An 18,359-nucleotide genomic window follows, 5' to 3' on the forward strand; every position below is an offset into this window, starting at 1 on the left:
GAGCTTGGCTATGGAAATCAGCTTAGTGGCCCTGCTGCTCTCCTCAGAACAACCCAGAGAAACAGTTTGGCCCAGCTGTGATCATGTGCTCACTTCCCTCATACACCCGCACAAACAGTCCATTCCCATCTGCAACTATTGTTGGTATGGTTACACCAGAAAACCAGGCAGGCTTGTTAGTCTCTCACATAATGCTTGCTAGGTACTAGGTACTTTGCAATATGATTTCTTTTAATCCACACAACTGCCCTGCAGAAAAATATACTGGTCAGGCCTTTTTTGGCTCCTACTGACAGAAGCCCAGCTCAGATTAGCTTAAGCCAAAAAAGGAATTTATTGCTCACATAACTGATAAAAACAGGAGTGGACTTTAGGCATAGCTGGATCCAGGGAGTCAGATTAGTCTGGGCTATCTCTCACTATCTCCAGCTCTTTTTTTTTTTTTAAGTTTATTTATTTTGGGGGGAGCCTGGGTGGCTCAGTTGGTTAAGCATCTGCCTTCGGCTCAGGTCATGATCCCAGGGTCCTGGGATTGAGCCCCACGTCAGGCTTCCTACTCAGCTGGGAGCCTGCTTCTCCCTCTCCCTCTGCCCCTCCCCTGTACTTGTACTCTCTCTCTCTCAAATAAAGAAATTCTTTAAAAAAAAAAAAGTTTATTTTTTTAAGTAATCTCCATATCCATTGTGGCATTCGAACTCACAACCCCAAGATCAAGAGACACAGGCTCTTCCAACTGAGCTAGCCCCTCACTAGCTCCAGCTCTTTTAAAATTTTTGTAAAGTAGGCTCCACACCCAATGTGAGACTGGAACTCACAACCCTGAAACCAAGAGTCATCTGTTCTACCGGCTGAGCCAGCCATGCGCCCCTTAGCTCCAGCTCTTAACCTGACTCCCCTCTGTATTGGCTCAGGCACATTCTGCCCACACAGCTGGAAAGATACACAAGGCATCCAAAGCCCAGATGTCCTTTATAGCCCTCAATACCAGGGGAAGAGAGGGGCCTGCTCTCTGTATGTAGAGCAAACTACTTGAGGAGACTCTGACTGGTTCCTATGAAGGTCACCTATCTACTCAGTGGACAGAAGAAAGGCAACCCTAATTGGCCAGGCCAGGTCACATGCCCACCCCTGCAGCCAGAAGATAGGATAGACCTATGGGTTGTGGTGCCACCAGAACTGGGAAGGAGCAAACAGATTGCATGGCTAGCTGTCGTTGGAATAATTTTCCTATTGTACAGATTAGGAAACTGAGACATGGGGAGATTAAGAAACTTGCCAGGGCTCTATGTACTAGAGATTCAGCTGGGATTCAAACCTGTCTGTCTGCTCTTCCCAGAACATTACCCTGCCCCCTTTTATTTTTTATTTTTATTTTTAAAAAATATTTATTTATTTATTTATTTATTTATTTATTTATTTATTTGGGAGGGGTGCAGAGCAGAAGGAGAGAGAATCTCAAGCAGACTCCACTCCCCAATGCAGGGCTCAGTCTCATGACCCTGAGATCATGACCTGAGCTGAAACCAAGAGTAGGGCGCTTAACCCACTGAGCCACCCAGGAGCCCCTGCCCCCCTTTAAAGTGATATTAAAACATCACCTGAACAAGTAGATTCTTCCCAGCACCCCTTGCAGCAGCTGTCACAGAGAGGATGCCCTGGTAGGAGGGGGTGGCCACATGCTCAGATTAAATTTTTTTATAAGCCCTGCTCCATGATTGAAAGAGTCTCTGAGGTCATTAACTCCCTGTTGCCATACTGAATCAGTAATCCATCACCTGGCCTCTGTTTGGACATTGCCCATGACAGGGAACTCACCACCTCCCTACCCAAGGTAGGTAGCTTATTCCAGATGTGAACTAGTCTAACGGTTAAAAACATCCCCAATGGTTAGAGACAGAGCAGTTTGGGCTGGCTCCTGATCATCTGTTTGTCTTCATTCATCTGTAGGAAAGCTTTTGCATTATAAGTGGAAGAGTAGACAGAAAGGCAGAGGGGGAGCCATTTAAATATTTGAAAGTTGTCATGCACCCCTTCCTCTAACCCACCCAGTCATCTCTCCAACTTCCTTAACTGCTCTCCATTAATGAGAATACTAGTGAGAATATAATAATAATAATAATAAATTATTCTATCCCTGGGGGCAGCATCTATAGTCTCAAGAGCCCTCTAGAAAAATGTGAGCCTCAGTGAGTAGAGCACAGAACACAGGGGTCTCTCTCCTCCTTCACTGGTTTAACTAGAACCCAACATCTCTTGGTTTTGGTAGCCATGAAACACTGTTGGCTTAAATTGGTTCTATGGGGTCTGCTGTTTAGCCACATCACCTCTCCGTTGTGGACAGTGACACTGACATTTTTTTTTAATCAGAAGTGGTGGGTCAGGGGTGGCTCAGTCGGTTAAGTGTCCGACTCTTGATTTTGGGTCAGGTCATGATCTCAGGGTTGTAAGATAGAGCCCCACATTGGGCTCCATGCTGGGTGTGGAGCCTGCTTGGGATTCTCTCTCTCCCTCTCGCTCTGTCCCTCCCCCCACCCCTCTCTCCCTCTCTAAAAAAAAAGAAAAAAAGTAATGGGTCAATGGTGGTTTTTTGTTTTTGTTTTTGTTTTTTTGCAGAAATGAAAAAAAAATCGTAAAATTCATATAGAATTTCAAGGAACCCTACATAGCCAAAAACAATCTTAAAAAAGAAGAAAACTCATGTTTCCCAATTTCAAAACATCCTACAAAATTAATATGATTAAAACAGTGGTATTGGCATTAGAATAGAGGAATAGACCAGTGGGGTAGAATTGAGAGCCCAAAAATAAACCTTCACATCTGTGGTCAATTGATTTTCCACAACAGTGTTGAAACTATTCAATAAGGAAAGGACAGTCTTATCAACAAATGGGGCTGGAAAAACTGGGCATCCCTATGCAAATAATGAAGTTAGACTTTTACCTCATACTGTATATAAAAATTACTCAAAATAGATCAAAGACCTAAATTTAAGAGCTAAAACTGTAAAACTCTTAGAAGGAATCATGGGGGGGGAAATCTTCATGACTTTTAGATTTGGCAATGGTTTCTTCAATATGATACCAAAGCCCAAGTGACAAAAGAAAAAAATAAATAAATTGGACTTCACAGAATTTAATACTTTCGTGCATCAAAAGACATCATCAAGAGAGTGAAAAAGCAACCAACAGAATGGAAAAAAATCTTGCAAATCACAAATCTGATAAGGGTTTAATATCCAGAACATATAAAGAACTCCTATAACTCAGCAGCAGAGAGACAAACATCCAATTTAAAAATGGGCAAAGGAGGGGCCTCTGGGTGGCTCGTTGGTTAAGCATCTGACTCCTGATTTTGCTCAGGTCGTCTGACTCTTGATTTCAGTTCAGGTCATGATCTCAGGGTCGTGAGATGGAGGCCCCCGTCGGGCTCCGCTGAGCGCTGAGCATGGAGTCTGCTTAAGTTTCTCTCTCTTTCTCCCTCTGCCCCTCCCTTCCCAGTGCATACGTGCTCTCTTTCTCTCTCTAAAAAAATTTTTTTAATTAATTAATTTAAATGGGTAAAGGATTGTGAATAGATAGTTCTCCAAAGAAGATATACAAATAACCAAAAAGCACATGAATAAAAGCGCTCAACATTATTAATCATTAGGGAAATTCCAATCGAAATCATATTAGATACTACTTCATACCCACTAGGATGTTCATACCACTTAAGAATGTTCCTATTCTAGAATTAAAACAAAACAAAACACAATCAAGTGTTGGCAAGGATATGGAGAAACTGGAATGCTTGCATACCCGTTGGGAATCTAAAATGGTGCAGCCACTGTATAAAACAGTTCGGCAGTCCTTCAAAAAACTAAACAAAGAATTACCTTATGATCCAGGAATTGTACTCCTGGGTATATACCCCTAAGAATTGAAAACAGGGTCTCAAACAGACACTTGCATACCCATGTTCATTAGAGCATTATTCACAATAGTGAATAGTAAAGGTAGATACAGCCTGAGTGTCCATCAACATATGCACGTATAAATAAATTATGGTTCACATGTACAAGAGAATATTATTCAGCCATAAAAAGAAACGAAGTTCTTCAACATGGATAAAACTTGAAGACATTATGCTAAGTGAAATAAGCTAGATACAAAGGGACAAATATTGTAGGATTCCACAGAATCTAGAATATCTAGAATAGGAACATTCTTAAGAGACAGAAAGGAGGCTAGAGGTTACCAGGGGCTGAGGGAAGGGGGAAATGCGGAATTATTGCTTAATAGGTGCAGTTCCTGTTTAGGGTGATGAAAATGTTTTGGAAATAAATATTGCTAATGGTTGCACAAAATGTGAATGTACTTAATGTCACTGAACCATACAATGAAAAATTATTAAAATGGTAAATTTTACATCATTGATGTTTTACCACAATTAAAAATTTTTTACATGATTAAAATGGCAATTTTTATGTTGTATATATTTTACCTCCGTTAAAAAAAATAAAGAGCAGAGCTGCAAGTTCTTTTTTTTTTTTTAAAGATTTATTTATTCATTTGAGAGAGCGAGAATGAGAGAGAGTACATGAGAGGGGGGAGGGTCAGAGGGAGAAGCAGGCTCCTCGCTGAGCAGGGAGCCTGATGCGGGACTCGATCCCGGGACTCCAGGATCATGACCTGAGCCGAAGGCAGTTGCTTAACCAACTGAGCCACCCAGGCGCCCAGAGCTGCAAGTTCTAAAGATACCTTCAAGGTGAACTTCAGAAAGTGTTCCTCTTCCTGTGGTTAAAATTGAATGGTGTGCCTTCATTTCAGCTCCCATTTATTTTTATTTTTTTAAAGATTTTATTTATTTATTTGACAGAGAGACACAGCCAGAGAGGGAACACAAACAGGGGGAGTGGGAGAGGGAGAAGCAGGCTTCCCACTGAGCAGGGAGCCCGACGCGGGGCTCGATCCCAGGACCCCGGGATCATGACCTGAGCCGAAGGCAGACGCCTAATGACTGAGCCACCCAGGCGCCCCTCAGCTCCAGTTTAGTCCCTCAACCTACAAGATGCACTTGGAGAGGGAACAGATTACACAACCATATGCGGTGACCACATGCTCGATTTTAGACTTAATGTCTGTTTCTGGTTGGTCAAGGTCATGCTGGGTCTTCATTTTGTTATCCAGTGTACTTGCCATCTCCCCAGCTCTGTGACACCTACTGGACTGGATTACACCATCTTCCACACCATTGACTGAAAGGTCAAACTCGGCAGAACTCTGTGGCTCCTCAGTAGAGACCTCCTGCCAGATTTGTACTCTGGGGGTACGGCCATCTAACTGCCACTCGTCCTACCTGTGCCTCTGGAGTATCTGGAGTAATTCATCATCATGTCTTGTCCTGCTTCCTTCCTCACCAGTCTCCTCCACATTTTCCCACATTGTCCTCAAAGATGCCTTAAGAAGTAGACCAAAGGCTTTACTGCACTCCAGACACAGGGTATGTCCTTCGTCTGCCAGTCTGGACAGCCTATTACAAAAGAAAATGAGATTCTTTTGGCCCACCTGGATCTTTCAGGGAGGGGGATAATGTGGGGCGATGGTTTTCCAACTTGTGCATGCATGAGGATCTCCTGGAGGGTGACTACTAGGCTCTGCTCACAGAGTTCAGATTCAGGACGTCCAAGTGGGGCCCCAGCACTTGCATATCTAGTAAGTTTCCAGTGATACTAAGGCTACTGGTCCAGGGACCACATAAGGTACAAGAGCAAATGCTTTGGAGTCAGGTAGACCTTACCTTGCTTGAGCATCAATTTCTTTGAAACCAATCCCACCTCATGGAGTAGCTATGAATTAAAGAGGGAATGCATGAAAACACTCAGCTTGGTGCCTAGCACATAAGGGATCAATAAACACTGACTCCTAGTAATATGCCTAGTAATGAATTGGTGCTGGCTGTTCTTCTGAACAGCTCACAGACCGTTGCTGGATCATCCATCTGCAAACTGGAGTAGGGGTTGGTCAGTTACTGGTCCTTAGCTTTTCTTGGTTTCGCCTGGGTAGTGGGTAGGCTTCAAAATTGGTTACCTGAAGAAAATAGATGGATTCACTAAGGAAGAATGAAGAGAAGAGTATAAATCCTTCAAGTGGGAGGAAGGAGCCCTGGCTGAACCAGGGGAAGGACCCCTCTACCCACTGCTTCTCTTTTACCTCTTAGCTGGTTACTTGTGATGCTCTCAGAATCTTACTTTACACAGCCCATTCATAGATATCAGGTCAAGAAATGGGTGCCCAGCCTAACCTGGCTCCCAGGCACGGAAAACCTCTGCCCCAGATGGATGGGACTCCCAAAGCAGCCCCCCAGCTGCAGGCCAGCCGCACCCCAAGCATCCTCATTCCTGCCACACCTCAGATGCTGAGCTCCCCACCCTACTCTTGAGATGCATGTTTCAAAACTGAGATGTCACCTCAGCTTCTATTCCCGAGATTCTGTGTTGGTTCCTGCCTGGTCCTTCTACCTCAGGGGCAGTCCCCAGGCTCAAAGGTTGAACAGGACTGGTGGACAGAACCAGCCAGGCAGTAGATTCACCTACCACCTCTGCCCCCTTTCCAAGCCCACAGGCCTGGGCTGAGAGGCCCTTCCCACTGCTTACATCCCTCCCCCCAACTTTCCCAGACCCTAAAGGATGTCCAAGAGCTCCAAGAACCATAGGGGCAGAGCCTGCCCCGGGATGCACTGCATACCTGTTGCAGGTAAAATGAGGCAGTGGTTCTGGGGCTGGACTGCTTATCCATGTAACCATGGATATGTTCATGAAGCTCCTGGTACCAAACATGGTTTCCTCCTTTGTCAGATTGAAGCTAATGATCTTACGTGCCTCAGAATTGCCGAGATTACATGGAATATTTTATGGCTAGTGTTTAGAACAGATCCTGACACATAGGAAACTCTTAATAATATTGACTTTTATTACTATTAGTTTCTGGACCAGAGTTTTTTATTTTTTTTGTTTTTATTTTTTTAAAGATTTTATTTATTTATTTATTTGACACAGAGAGAGAGAGAGAGAGAGCACAAGCAGGGGGAGCAGCAGAGGGAGAGGGAGAAGCAGGCTCCCCACTGAACAGGGAGCCCGATGTGGGGTTCAATCCCAGGACCCTGGGACCATGACCTGAGCCGAAGGCAGACGCTTAATGACTGAGCCAGCCAGGTGCCCCATGGGCCAGAGTTTTTTTAAACTACTGATATTTCACCTTCTGTAGTAGGTTTGATAGTGTCTCCCCCTCCCAAAGATATAGAAAGTCCTATCCCCTGATACCTGTGAATAGGACCTTATTTGGATAGGCTCAGTTAAGGATCTCAAAGTGACATCCTCCTGGATTTAGAGTGGGCCCTAAATCTAATGACTGGTGTCCTCACAAGAGAAAGGACATAAAGAGAGACACGCGGGCAAGAAAGCCATATGAAGATTAGATTATTCTGCCACATGCCAAAGAACTGGAGCCACCAGAGGCTGGAATGAGGAAGGAAAGATTCTCCCTTAGAATTTTCAGAGGGAGTGTGGCTCTCCTTGCAACTTGATTCCCAACTCTGGTCTGCAGAACTGTGAGAATAAAAATGACTATAGTTTAAGCCACCAAGTCTGTGATGAGTTGTCATGGCGGCCCTGGGAAATGAATACACCTTTCTTTCTGATTGTTCAGAGGCCCTGCCCAGGCTCACTCTCTCTTGCAAGGGTCTGTTCACATTTCTCTCTCCTCCTAGCAGAAACTCCCACCTCTCAGGGAAATCTACCTTGGTGTTTAGTGAGGAAAAAAATGATAATTTAGCTACAAAGTCTTTTGCTTTGAGCATTAAAAACCTTCCCTCACACACCTGCTTTCCAAATGAAGCCTTCTTGGTGGAATGCAGGTCTGAAGATTTACAAGGCCCTCTTGGTCTCCCTGGCTGGGCTGGCTCACTCTGCAGAGGATACTTCTGCCAAAATGCTGACCACCCCGAAAAGGTCATGAGAACCCTATCTGTCCTGCTTGGCCTGTGGTGCTGGCTTAGCACATCATTGTCCAAATAAACGTTTATTGACTTAAGGGATGAGGGAGGGGGTTTTACTGATGTCCCCACTCTACCCTAGTCCTAGAAAATTCCATGAGAAGTGAAAACATGTCCATACACAGAGTTGTACACAAATGTCTGAGAGGCTTTATTTACCATAGCCAAATCTGGAAACAATACAAATGCCCATCAAAAGGTGACTGAATAAACAAACTGTGGCATATCCATACAATGGAATACTACTCAGCAATAAAAAGGACTGATCTACCCACCAGTATAGACAAATCTCAAAATCATTATGCTGAATGGAAGAAGCCAGACACAAAAGAATACATACTATACTATTCCATTTACATGTAACTCAAGAGAATGCAAATTAATCTATGGTGACAGGAAGACCAGAAGTTCCTGGGGCTGGGGTGGAGGGGAGATTGGCTGCAAAGGGAAAGGAGGGGACTCCTGAAGGTGACAGAAATATTCTGCATCTTGATCATGGTCATGGTTACACTGATGTCTACATTTGTCAGAATTCATCAAATTGATAGTTTAAATGGGTTCAGTTTATTGTATGTAAATTATATCTCAATAAAGTTGATTAAAAAGAAAATTCTAGGGGCACCTGGGTGACTCAGTTGATTAAGCAGCCTGCTCTTGACTTTGCCTGGGGTCATGATCTTGGGGTCCTGGGATTGAGCCCCCTGTCGGGCTCTGTGCTCAACGGGGAGTCTGCTAGAGGATTCTCTGCCTCTCCCTCTGCCCCTTCCCGCACTTGCACTCAATCTCTCTCTCTCTCTCAAATAATTAAATAAATCCTTTAAAAAAAGAAAATTCTATGAAGCTGTGGACCCTGAGTACTACATCCTCTATTTCAATAAAAATAGGATATGCATCTTGCATGTGGAGAAGTCTATCTGAGAACTTATTTAGACAACAGATAGGTATTGAACACCAGCCCAGTGTGGGCGTCTAGTTGGCACTGGTAAGTCCATAACGCAGGTTCCACCCTCAGGAGGCCCAAGGCTATAACACAGCTTGCCAAGTTCTCAAAGAGAGATGAGCTAGGATGAAAAGGATGTGCTGAGGGCAAAGAATAAGAATTCGCGTTCCCTGCGCTTCCTTGCCTGAGATGCTTGTACCAAGTACTAAAAACATCTGGGCCCCATCCCTGACTTACTCAGAATTGCTGAAAAGGCCTGAGAATCTTTATTTTTAACAAGTGTCCCAGGTAAATCTTCCTATCAGGTAAGTTTAGAGAAAGTGCTTGACTGGATCTCCATTTCAGGCATAGGTGGGAATCACTGTCTCCAGCCAATTAGAAGACTTTGAACTAGAAGGGCATGTGAAGGGCAACCCACCCACCTATCTACCTCTGGCCAATGAGAATCCGCCAACCCCTCCTTCCTCTCCATTCCTAGAGTCTAAGCCTATCTCCCAAAATTTCCCGTCTACTTACTTAAATCTCTCCCCCTTCAGAAGCTCCTGACTTTTTGGTCCAGTCTGGGAAAAAGAGAAAAAAGATCCCCGTCCCCAAATCCCACCATCTTCCAGAAGGGTAAAGGTTTTATTAAGCAGTTCTGCAACTTGGGTCAAACATATCGGTCCTTTGATTAGACAGTGTTTCTGCTACTCTGGCCTGAGAATTCAATACTAACCTTGTAAACCTAGTGAACACATTCCCCATGCTGAGAACGGTGGGTGTGAGGGTCACCATGCCCATAAGCACTTTCTACTCTGCACGCAGCCATTTTGTTTGCTTGGGCAAAGCCCCAGCATAACAGGAGGATGTTTGGTGGCAGTGGGGATACAACATTCAGTAAAGGTCTTTGACACAGTTAGCGATCACTCTGTACCTCAGGGGCAGCCACTAGACGACCTTCCCAAAGTTGGCTAGGTTCCTCCCCAGGATGCCAGGACTTTGGGCGGAAGGCAAGAGTTCAGGCCTTAGCTGCTGTCCTTCCCCCCAGAAGAGGAAACTGTCCTCTCTTTGAGAACATGCTATGGTGACCATATTTTAAAATCCCAAATAAGGACATCATTCCTGACAAAAAATTTGTGGATTAATTGATGTGAGAAGTCCCTTAAAGGTATGTAAATCAAGTCCCAGTTACATACTGAATAAATTATATTTCTGGAAAAGAATGCAATCAAGGTAGACACTGTCCTGAAAAATCTGGGCCAGTGGTTCTAAACAGGGGTGCTTTTTTGACTCCCAAGGCACATTTGGCAATACTTGGAGACGTTTTTGATTTCTACCTTGGGTGGGGATGAGACCAGGAATGCTGCTAAACATCTTACAATGCACAGGACAGCCCCACAACAAAGAATCATCCAGCCCTAAAGGTCAGCCTGTGTCCAGGTCGAGAAACCCTGGTCTAGGCTCTGTGGTGCTGTACCTATGGACCCCACGGTGTTGACCCTGGCATTGGTTTTTGTCCTACCTACTTTGGTCCTGGTCTTGACATTGTCATCAGAGGCGAGATGCTTGGGACACTTCTGCTCTCTTCTGCCTCCTCCCATGTGGGCAGATGTAAGGAGACAACTGCCTTTGAAGAGGTGCCCAGGCACCAACCCAAGCATGATGAGAGTCAGGCAAGGTCTTGAGTCAGTATCTCCCACGGAGGAGTGTGGAGCAGAGATCAGCTGCAGCAAGGGTCAGGGAGGAACACTGGATTTGAAGGGGGACACTTGGGTTCTAGTTCTGGCTGACTCTGCTTCTGACTTGGTCACTTAACGTCTGTGCCTCAGTTTCTTCAGTTTCTCCTCTGGGCACAGGTTCCTGCTCTTGCCTCCCTCACAGGGTTGCTGTGAGGGTCAAGGGAGATGAAGGGCATGACTGGTTTTGGAAAACTCAAAGGTCAGGCAGCACCAACCCACAGAGTAGTCTCCTGTGTGTGGACATAGGGGTTCCCCAGGTGGCCAGCAGGAGGCGGGAGTATAACCCTTGTGGGGTCACAAACAGCCAGGTATGATTGGAGCGTGGAGGAGGGGACGGGAAGTGGCGGGCAACATGGTGCTGGGCAACACATGGAGCCTTCCTTTGAGGATCCTGCTTTCTTTTATAGCTGTCACACAAAGGAGACAGAAACTCCTACACAGCCATGTAGAAGTCCAGAAGTTTTTAGGGGCGCCTGGGTGGCTCAGTTGATTAAGTGTCTGCCTTTGGCTCAGGTCATGATCCCAGGGTCCTGGGATCGGGCCCCACATCGGGCTCCCTGCTCAGCGGGGAGTCTGCTTCTCCCTCTCCCTCTGTGATATCTCTCGCTCTCACTCTCTCTCAAATAAATAAATAAAAATCTTTTAAAAAAAGAAGTCCAGAAGTTTTTGGGAATTGAGGAGTTTGGAAAAAATTTTTCCCACTTACAAAACTTTTCTAATTTCTCTTCATCTATAATCTTTGGCTATGGTTTTCTATTCATGCATGTGTGTGTTTGTTCCCACCAATTTTTGTTAGATATTTAATTTTGTTCCAATTAATGTTTATTACTGGACATTTCAGTTATTCCAAATTTGTGTTAATATACACAACATAGAGAAGAAATAGCTACAAAAGAATTAGAGGGGCACCTGGGTGGCTCAGTCGTTAAGCGTCTGCCTTTGGCTCAGGTCATGATCCCAGGGTCCTGGGATTGAGCCCCACATCGGGCTCCCTGCTCAGCGGGAAGCTTGCTTCTCCCTCTCCTGCTCCCCCTGCTTGTGTTCCCTCTCTTGCTGTGTCTCTCTCTGTCAAATAAATAAATAAAACTTTTTTAAAAAATTAGAAATTTAAAAGTAGATTTAGGGGCACCTGGATGGCTTAGTCGATTAAGCATCCGACTCTTGGTTTCCTCGTAGGTCATGACCTCAGGGTTGTGAGACTGAGCCCTGTGTCAGGTTCTGCCCTCAGCATGGAGTCTGCTTGAGATTTTCTCTCCCTCTCCTCTCCCTCTCTCCCTCTGCCCTTCCCCCTACTCATACTCATAAATAAATAAACAAATCCATAAATAAAGTGTTTTTGAAAGTCATTTTAAAAATAAATAAATAAAAGTAGATTTAAAACACCTTGAAAAGATGGACAGAAATGTTTAATGATATCTAAATGTGCAAAATCACTTCAAAAGGAACTAAACATACGAATACTTCCGAAACATCAGCTGTGGGTTTAAGTGTTCATCACCTCACAACCATGCTGCTAATCAACCTGCATTGGGCCAACTATACAGAGCCTGCTCCAGCATCTCCTTCCCCAGGCTAACCTCCTACAGCACATGTGACCCTTGGACCCTTGAACTACATGGGGGCTAGGGGTGCCCACCCCTGCACAGTCGAAAATCTACCAATAACTTTTGCCTCAAATACAAAACTTAACTATTAATAACCTACTGTTGGCCAGAAGCCTTACTGATAACATAAATAGTTAACACATATTTTTTTTAAAGATTTTATTTATTTATTTGACAGAGAGAGACACAGCGAGAGAGGGAACATAAGCAGGGGGAGTGGGAGAGGGAGAAGCAGGCTTCCCGCAGAGCAGGGAGCCCGATGTGGGGCTTGATCCCAGGACCCTGGGGTCATGACCAGAGCCGAAGGCAGACGCTTAACTGACTGAGCCACCCAGGCGCCCCCACATATTTTGCTTGTTATATATACAATACCCTGTAGTCTTACAATAAAGTAAGCTAAAGAAAATGTTACTAAGAAAATTGTACGGAAGAGAAAATACATTTAGACTATCGTGCTGTATTTATCAAAGAAAAAAAATCCATGTATAAGTGGACCTGCACAGTTCAAATTCGTGTTAAGGGTCAACTATATCAGTACACATGTGCGTGTATACTTTTTCTTAGAGGAGGCAGTGGGATATAGTGGTCATACTTTCTGCCCGGAAGCTAGAAGGAGACCCCTTCTGACTGGCAGTATAACCCTGGGGCTGTTATTCATCTTCTCTTGACTTCAGTTTTTTCATCTGTAAGAGTTGGATAATAATGATGGTATGTCAAAGGGACAAACAAGCCAGCCAGAGAAAGAGCAGCCAGTGGCCAGAAATGGAACAATTTGAGTGACAAAATAAATAACATAGAATTAGATTTTAACTCAAAGTATAAAGTAAGTATCCATGAGGTTATATTGATATAAATGACTGAATACATAAATAAATTGAGGAGAATTCCAAATAATGTATGTGGATGCTCTTCCCTCAAGGGGGCGAGCATAACCTCACTGCTGACGCATGGGCTGTGCACAGAGACTTCCTCCCAACCACTGCAGGGGAGGGGATAAGAGAGGCACTTTCTAGTAGAAACCTAGCAAATACTAGCTCAGCCAGGTGGTCGAGGTCAGCATCATTAGTGAAAAGTCATCTCGATAATATAAACCTTTGGTAGGATGCAATGAGAAGGGCACTCCACCTCTGAGGCCTTCCTCCTCCAAACCCATTAAGTCCTGTCTGGTCGGGAGGGAAACATCAGACAAACCCCAATCAAGGGGCATTCTACAAAATACCTTACTGCATTCGTTAAAACTGTCAAGGTCATCAAAAACCAGGAAACTTGGGAGAAAGGGTCTCAGCGAAGAATGGCCTAAGGAGACATGACTACATGTGATGTGATATCCTGGATGGGATCCTGGAGCAGAAAAAGGATATTAGGTTAAAACTAAGGAAATCTGAATTAAGTATGTGTGGACCTTAGTTAAAAATAATGTACCAATATTAATCCATTAGTTGTGACGATACACCATATTAATGTAAGATGTTAACAATAGGGGAAAGTAGTGTGAGCAATATGGGAATTCTATGTACTATCTTTGCAGCTTTTCTGTAAATCTATTCTAAAATAAAAAGTTTATCTTAAAAAGTAGATAATAGTGGGGCACCTGGGTGGCTCAGTTGGTTGGGCACCCGACTCTTGGTTTCCGCTCAGGTCATGATCTCAGGGTCATGGGATCAAGCCCCACAATGGGCTTTGTGCTCAGCAGGGAGTCCGCTTAGTATTCTCTCTCTTCCCCTCTCCCTGTCTCTCTCTCTCTCTCTCTGCTCATGTGTGCATGTGCTCTCGCTCTCTCTCAAATAAATAAATAAATCTTTTTTTAAAAGTGGATAATAGGGGCGCCTGGGTGGCTCAGTTAAGCGTCTGCCTTCGGCTCAGGTCACCATCCCAGGGTCCCGGGATCGAGCCCCGCATCAGGCTCCCTGCTCCACGGGAAGCCTGCTTCTTTCTCCCTCTCCCACTCCCCCTGCTTGTGTTCCTGCTCTCTCTCTCTCTCTCTATCAAATAAATAAATAAAATCTTTAAAATAAATAAATAAGTAAAAAGTGGATGATAATGTTTAGGTTGTGTTGTTGCTTTCAGTGAGGGAACTTACATCAAGCATTTGGCAGACTGGCATATGTTGTTTACAGTTAGCTATTAGTTACCATTATTGTTCCTATTTCTTTTATTAAAATAGGAATACATACTCACTATAGAAAAAATTTACATGCAAACCAAAGAAAAACATAAGCCAAAGAAAATAAAGAAGAACATCCATAATCTTACCCTGTCTGAGACAACTACCAATCACACCCGGCTGTGGGTCCCTGCAGACATAATTAATTGTTTGCAAAATTTCAGTCACACCATATGTACACTATGGTAAGTGGCCATAATTTAATTTAGTAACATTTCTGCTGTTCCAACTCTTTGCTCTTACAAGTAGTCAAGAGTGTAAGTAATGGGTTAAATATTAATTAAGGAGAAAAAAGAAAATCCTGAAAAATCATAAAAATTGGGCACCAATGCTTAAAGTTACACAAACGGTGTTCATCAAAACAACCCTCATCTGCAAAGCCAATGACTGACTTTTCTAGATCTATTTTGTTTCATAATTTTTATAAAAATATTTTTTAAAAGCAAAGAAAAAAAGAAGGTAATCTGGCAAAATGTCGACAGTGCTTATCTCTTTTGTTTCCTTCGCATCTGGCTGTGATTGCCAGGTGCTCTACAAGGAGGATATTTGACTCTAAAGCAGCAGGAGTAGATGATGGTAGGGCTGTCTTCAGCCTCTCAGCTGGGCCCCTGGGCTGCTAAGTGAGTCTGAGACAGAGCCCCCCAGGACAGGCCCTCTGGGTGGGTGAGGGCTCCAGTGGTGTGTAGGGGCTTGCTGGCAAATTTTAGTCACTGTGCAAAAGAGTGATATAGAAAGCTAGCACTATTGCTCTTTCCAGAAGCCCAGAGAAACCAGAGCTCCTGCCTCTCTTATTTGGTGGCCCCTCCTCATTTACTACAGCCAGCTCAACTGATCCTCTTACAGTCTGGGAAGCAGGTAGACGCCTCTCCTCTGCACTTGATCTGCTCTCCCTAATGTCCCCAGTGACCTCAAATTGCCCCCCTTCCCTAATCATTTACATCCTCCTCCTTGACACTCATGCCAGTATTTTACACTGTTGACCTCTCCTTTGCTTTGAAAAAGTTCTTTTTCTGCCAGGACTGCACTTTGTCTTGGCCAACTCTAACGGACTCTTCTTGGGTTGCGTTGCCGGTGTCCTTTCTTCTTTTCCACACCCTCCAGACTCTCTTCTTGGTCTCCTTCTTTTCTCTTTCTATGAATTCTCCCTTAGTGGCCTCATCAACTACCAATAAAAAACCCCCACCATGCATCGATGTGTTCCAAATCTTCAGCTCCTATATTTCCAACTTTAGTCTTGTCATGATTGAAATGAACCTCTGGCTGGCTTAAGCAGAGAGGAGATGTATTGGAAGGACGGATCCACACACCAACTTGCAGGAAAGGCTGAAGATCCAGGCTTAGAAGTGATGGAGGCTGAAGCAGTTCTGGGGAGCCAAGCTGTAGGTGCAGGTGAGTAACTCCTTCAGAGCATGAGGACTGAAGAATGTACTATAAGAATGTTACCTACCATGGAGTGTTTGCTGAATCTTAAATGGTATGTATAGATAAGGAAGCTGAGGCCCAAAGAGGATGATTAAACTCACATTCCTTCCTTCTTTCTGCCATTATGCTCAAGATTAGAATTCTGGGAAGAAAGCATCTTGGTCTTGGCTGGGGATGGACAGAGCCCCTTCATTGACAGTCCCACCAAAATACTCAGTGGGAATGATTCTTTCCCCTAAAACTATAAACTTTTCTGAACGTGAGAGAGGGGAGTGGACCCAAGGGGTGAAAATGACAAATGTCTATCATATTTCTGCCCAGAAACGTCCTTAACTTCTGCCCTGCCTCTTTCCTACTCCACCTCTTCTAAATACTGTTCTAATAATGTCCCTGCCTTCAGAAGTGGTCTCCCTGCTGCCACTCTTCACCTCAAAATCTTCTCACCCACCAGCACTAGTCATCTTCTAAAATACAAGTCTGATCAGTCAAGCCCTGTTCCCTCCTAAAAACACTTTATGGCTTCCCATTGCCCTTAGATAGAGGTGGTTTTTTTGTTTTTTGTTTCTGTCTGATTTCAACTTTTATTACCCTCGTTATATGCAGGTGTGTAGACAAAAGCTTCTTATCAGCTAACTATATGAAAAGATAAATACTGTAAATAATTCATGTGATCCAAAATGGGCAAAAGCAAAAGACTATAGCTTCCCCCCAAGAAGAAAAATTTCAGACCTATGAAAAGGACAATACGTTTTAAAAAATTGTACTTACTTAGAAGCATTCAGAATATCAAGAAAACAGGGATGCCTGGGTGGCTCAGTTGGTTAAGTGTCTCTGCCTTTGGCTCAGGTCATTGATCCTGGGGTCCTGGGATTGAGCCCTGCACCCAGGCTTCCTGCTCAGTGGGGAGTCTGTTTCTCCTTCTCCCTCTGCCCCCGGCCCCCTGATCGTGAGCCACACTTTTTCTCTCTCTCTCTCTTTCAAATAAATAAAATCTTTAAAAAAAATGTGAACAAAAAAGGTGCAACTTTTTTTTTTTGCAACTACAGAGTGAGAAGAAAAACAATTATTTCATATAAGCTGTATCAGAAACAACTGAAGATGAAAAAACTATCATCCCCATATATATCTGATTTGGGCTGTACACCAACAGGAACTTGTTTTAAATTTCCATGCCCATACTGCTCCTGCCAAGATTAGTAGCTATTGAAAATACCACAGGGATAAGGGTAGCTAAAGACACATTCGGTAGTGTGTAAGCTCTATTAAAAAAACAAAACACCGTACAGTTTAAAAACAAATCTTACACAGCCTTACAATTTTTTTCATTAAAAGGAGTGAGCTGGGTACAGGGGGGTTAAATGCTTTATGGACAAGAAATTAAAGCTGCCCTAGAACTAACTTTTCCACCATCATCTTCCTCGCCTTTCTTCTTTTTCTTGCTTTTTTCAACCTTGGACAACTCCCGTTTCTGCTGCATCAGCTTCCCTGTAGCTTGGTATGCAGCAATATCCTTTTCCTATTTTTCCTTCAGCTTAGGGCCTTCTTCTAGTGAGGCTGCCTGTCATCTGCAGCAGCGTTATCCCATGTCTCTCCCAGGTCCTTCGAAACATCACCAATGGACAGGCCCAGATGTTCTCCTTTGATTCTTGGACGATACTCAGAACAAAACAAGGTGAAGGCCAAAGGAGGCCTCTTGGATACATCAGGATCCTTGAACTTCCCTATTATTTCCCCTTTAGGAGGTATGGATACAGGTTTTCATATCTCTTTCATAATGAGCCTTGTCACTCTTGGCCATGTCTTCAAATTTTCCTTTCTCTTTAGAAGACATGTCTTCCACCACTCTGAGCACTACTTAGAAAACTTTGAGAAGTTGGCTGAAGCATCTTCATGCTTCATCTTGTGCCCCTGCCAGCAAGTTTGCAGAAAGAATGCACACGACGTTTTCTGCCTCTCAGGATCCTTCTTAGGACCTCCTTTGCCCATGTTTAATTATGTTTCCTCCGTGAGGCTCAGAGTCACCCAGTGCCTGTCTGGCTCTCAAGTGCCCTAGTGCTATTTCCGTGGAACTCAATGTCCTGCAACAGCTCGGCTGTCCGGATAAAGTTATTAACATGCTTTACAAGGCCCTTCCCAAGCCTCACCTTCTCACAAAGCTTCATTTTCTACCACCGCAGCCCTGCTGCTCCTCAAACATGCCCTCTGTGCCTTTGTACAGGTTCTTCCCTTTTCCTGAAATACCCTTTTCACATTCTTCCTCAGGATCCCATACATACTTGTCTTTCAAAGATGGGCTCAGATCGTATCTGCTCATGGAACTTTCCTCAGCAAGGCAGGATGAGTTGGTAACTCCCTCTTTTGTACTCTCATCATACCCAATATGGACTTAGATGACAACCCTGAGCACATTTTATTACTGCATCTGTTTACAAGTCTGTCTCCGCCACTGGTTTGGGAACTCCACCTCAAGGAGGGCCTGG

General features: G+C 44.0%; 1 pseudogene; it reads right to left on the reverse strand.

Moving 5' to 3' along the window:
* The window catches only part of LOC110593151, a 29,421-nt pseudogene extending 11,556 nt beyond the window's left edge, over window positions 1–17,865 (reverse strand).
* Window positions 17,866–18,359: the final 494 nt, after the last annotated feature.

Source organism: Neomonachus schauinslandi, chromosome 15 (assembly GCF_002201575.2).
Source record: "Neomonachus schauinslandi chromosome 15, ASM220157v2, whole genome shotgun sequence".
Taxonomy (NCBI): Eukaryota; Metazoa; Chordata; class Mammalia; order Carnivora; family Phocidae; genus Neomonachus; species Neomonachus schauinslandi.